This window comes from Nematolebias whitei, chromosome 5 (assembly GCF_014905685.2).
Source record: "Nematolebias whitei isolate Nwh7 chromosome 5, NemWhi1, whole genome shotgun sequence".
In the NCBI taxonomy this organism is placed as follows: Eukaryota; Metazoa; Chordata; class Actinopteri; order Cyprinodontiformes; family Rivulidae; genus Nematolebias; species Nematolebias whitei.
In genome coordinates this window covers 47,618,793-47,623,407 of record NC_056502.1, presented here as the reverse complement: position 1 = coordinate 47,623,407, position 4,615 = coordinate 47,618,793, and positions in this window count along the sequence as shown.

Sequence of the window (4,615 nt, the reverse complement as noted above, 5' to 3'; positions counted from 1 at the left end):
TTCATGAGTCTAACAGCCTCAGGGAAGAAGCTGTTCCTCAGTCTAGTGGTTCTACACTTAATGCTCCTTAACCTCCTTCCTGAGGGGAGTGGGGCAAAAAGTGTGTGTGCTGGGTGGGTGGGGTCCTTCATGATGCAGGTGGCCCTCTTCCTGCATCTGGAGGTGTAGATGTCTGTGATGGTGGGGAGACTGATTCCAACAGATTTCTGTGCAGCCTTCACCACTCTCTGCAAAGCTTTTCTTTCTGCAGCTGTGCAGCCTCCATGCCACACATTGATGCTCGAGCACAGGATGCTCTCCACTGCACACCTGTAGAAGGAGGTGAGGACTGAGCTTCCCAGACCAGCTCGCCTCAGCCGTCTGAGGAAGTAGAGTCTCTGATGAGCTTTCTTGATCAGGCTGGTGGTGTTGTTGCTCCAGCTGAGGTTGTCATTCATGTGTACACCCAAGTACTTGTAGCTGGAGACCACTTCCACCGCAGATCCTCTTATGTTCAGGGGGGTGTAGGTGTTTTTGTTCCTTCTGAAGTCCACAATCATCTCCTTTGTCTTCTTCACATTGATGTGAAGGTTATTCTCTCTGCATCAGCTCTCCAGGTGTTCCACCTCTTGCCTGTAGCTGGACTCATCATTGTTTGTGATGCATCCCACCACCGCTGTATCATCTGCAAACTTTACAATGTGACAGCCTGGATGGGTAGCTGCACAATCATATGTGAGCAGAGTAAACAGAAGGGGGCTCAACACACATCCCTGAGGAGAGCCAGTGCTGAGGGTTATGGTGGAGGAGGAGAGGTTGTGGATCCTCACTAACTGTGGTCTGTTTGTTAAAAAGTCTAGTACCCAGTTGCAGATGGAGGGGCTTAGTCCTAGTGTGGATAGTTTGTCCATCAGGGTTTGGGGGATCATGGTGTTGAAGGCGGATGTGAAGTCCACAAAGAGCATACGGACGTAAGAGTTTTTCTGCTCCAGGTGGTTGAGCGCAGTGTGGACCACAGAGGAGATTGCATCCTCTGTTGATCGGTTCTCACGGTATGCGTACTGATGAGGGTCCTCGTTGATGTTGATGGTTGTTTTGATGTGAGTCATGACCAGTTTTTCAAAGCATTTAGCGACTATCGGGGTGAGGGCCACTGGCCGATAGTCATTCAGACCAGTCACTGTAGAGCTTTTTGGGACTGGGATGATGGTGGCAGTCTTCAGGCAGGTGGGAACTGTCTCCAGGGTAAGTGAGGTGTTAAAGATGTCTGCCAGCACCTCACAGAGCTGATCAGCACATTCCTTCAACACTTTTCCGGGGATGTTGTCTGGGCCAGTTGCTTTGTGCGGATTAATCCTCCTGAAGGTACTCCTTACTTCTGCTGAGGTCACGCTGAGATGCTCTTCATCCGGTGGTGAGGTGAGTCTGGTGCTGGGTGGTCTGTTCGGGTCTTCAAAGCGTGCATAGAACTTGTTGAGGGCATCAGGCAGAGATGGGTCTTTGGGGCATTGTTCACTCCTTCCTTTATAATCTGTTATGCACTTAATGCCCCTCCACATGCTCCGAGGGTCTTGTGAGATGAATTGACCCTCGATCCTCTTTGCATATGTGGCCTTGGCCCTCTTAATACCAGCAACCAGCTCTTTTCTTGTCCTACTCAGCTCCTCTGAGTTTCCAGACCTGAAGGCAGTGTTCCTGGCTTCCAGCAGGGTACGCACCTCTGTATTCAGCCAAGGTTTTCTGTTTGGGTAGCTTTTAACATTTCTGATAGTGGAGACTGTGTCAGTACATGTACTAATGTAACCCAGTACTGAGGATGTGTATTGGTCAAGATCAAGCGAACCTCCATTTTCAGCAGCTTCTCTGAAAACCTGCCAGTCTGTTCGGTCAAAACAATCTCTCAGTATGGGGCCACTGTCCTGGATCCAACATTTAACTTTCTTTTGTACCGGTCTGGAGCGTCTCAGCAGGGGCATGTAAGCAGGAGCCAGGAAGATTGAGATGTGGTCTGACTGTCCTAGGTGGGGGCGGGGTTCGGCTTTGTATGCATCTTTTACGTTCATGTAAACACGGTCCAGCGTGCGGTCTCCACGTGTCGGAATCGTCACATGCTGATTAAAGCTTGGGAGACACTCCTTTAGATTCACGTGGTTAAAGTTTCCGGCTACAACGTAAAGAGCCTCGGGGTGTTTGTTCTGCAGCGAGCTGATGATATCATGAAGCTCCTGCAGTGATTCATTAGCATTAGCGTCCGGAGGAATGTAAACAACTGTGATAAAAGTCACTGTGAACTCTCGGGGTAGATAATGTGGCCGACATTTCACTGTTATTTGCTCCAAAGCCTTCGAGCATGAGCTATTTACAACAGTACAGTTCGTGGACCAACTTTTACTCACATAAATGTACACTCCGCCCCCCCGTGATTTCCCCGTTAGCTCGCTGCAGCGGTCCGCTCGAAAAAAGAGTCTGTCATCCAGCTGGAAGACTGAGTCCGGCGTTTCACTTGTAATCCACGTTTCCGTGAGGCAAAGCACTGCACACTTCTTCATCTCTTCTGAGGCGCCGGCTCTCAGACGAAGTAAATCCATCTTGTTGTCCAACGAGCGGACGTTAGACAGAAAGAGAGACGGCATGGGGAGTTTACCGGCTTTAGCGTTAGCTCGTAGCTGTCGCTTGTGGGTTTTATCCTGTCACGCAAAGCGTCGCACTGAAAAATTTAGTCCACGCTCACCTGTCGTGTGGGCCCCACCCGGTCCGTATAAATTACGTTGAGAGCTGGTAATCGGCTCCCAAATAGCTTTTTCTTCAGCCATTCAGGAGCCAGTGAGGCCCAGAGCTTAAAGGGCTACGCCTATACTCATAAAATATGGGGTTACAGTACGTAACCAACATTCTATTTCATATAGGCTTCGCCCTTTAAGGCTGTCGCTTGTGGGTTAAGGGCAAAGCAGGATGTGGTCTTTGCACTTCGCCTCACTGGGTCCATTCGAACACTGTATGAAGTGCCCGCTTACACCAAAAAACATTTTATCCCTCAGCCCTCCATGTGCGTAAATACGCGCTGCATAATTACGCGCACCATGTACAGGCGCGCGCTGTGTAATTTACGCATTCCGTGTACATGGGCACCCGGAGAGAAAAGTTCTCGACGGGAAAAAGGGGAGAGGCTGAAAAAACAGTGAACAGATTCAAAATAAATTAACTGATTAGTAATCAAATGAACTGATTGTAACAGTATTTATGAACTGATTAGTGACATTAGAACAAAAACCAACAGTCACAAACTTGTGACTGATAACAAATATTTCACACTGTAATTGCATGCAGTCAGATGTGAGTTTAAAACTAAGTTCCATGAAAAACAATGAAATTCATTCTGTTAAGACACCAAGGACAGAATGCGTCATGGAGCGAGCCGACAGATCACGCATATAGAAGTGAATAAATGAGCAGAGCGTCTCTATAATGCACAAATAAATGTTGAGTCTGACTCAGTGTGGCTGTGCGTGATGTGTAACACGCCGACACATGCACAGGGCAGAGAAGATGAAAAGACGCTTCTTCTTCTGATTTGTGGGTAGGAGGGAGAAAACCTTCCAACGTTATCATTCTCGATTTAAATGAGCTCGTGATGTTTTAGGCATAAACGCTGGGTTAGGTCTCAGATCAGCTGAAACTGCCATCAGCTTGAACACCTGAGGCAAGACGGAGCAGCAGAGAGAGCAGATAAATCACTCACTCTCTTTGCAGATGTCAAAGCCAACAGCAGGGCTGTTTTAAATGACAAAAATTTAATCGGAAAAACTGTTTTGTCACCGAAGCCTTTGTGACAGGAAGAGATGGCTGCAGCATACGTTTTAATTGTGCTGAATGCCAGATTTTTGTCCATCGGCTGCTGCAGAAATGACGGCACGCCACATAGTGGACATGAGATGGCCCCTACACCTTTTCCCATACACCAGCGTTGAAAAACCGTCCACTTTGATGTGTACAACGCTGTGGCGAAGGCGGCGTGTGGATCCTGGATCGTGCGCACTACTTCTTGAGAGAGACTCATCTTCTCTAAGTGGCTCCGCTCAATGGCCAGACCCAAAGATGCTGGCCTATTTCTGGGTGGCTCCTGATCGCTCCTCCTGCCTGGAGGAGAGCATCGTCCCTCCACGGCAGTTTCCATGGACGACCCAATAACAGATGTCGCAGGATTGGAAACCACGGGGCGCTCACGTGCTTGGGGGCTATCAGAATGGCAAACAGTTCTTCCTCCTGAACTCGGCTCAGAAACCGTGATATTAGAGGGACTGGGGGAAAGCGTAAAGGAGCATTTCGGGCCACGGGCTGTGGGCAAACGTGTCCACTCCTAACGGTGGATCGTCCCGTGGGCTCAGTGAGAACCATAGTTGGCACTGGGCGTTCTCCCGTGTAGCAAATAAGTCCACTTCTTTCTTCCAGGTCTGAGAAATCAGCTCGGGATGAAGGCTCCAGTCCCCATGGCGCGGACCGCCCCTGGACATCATGTCTGCTCCTCTGTTCAGAACGCTGGGGATGTACACTGCTCTGATGGAGAGCAGGTTTTCGTGTGCCCAACACAGCAGCTGTCTCGCAATGTGTAACATTTGGGCTGAGCACACGCCCCCTG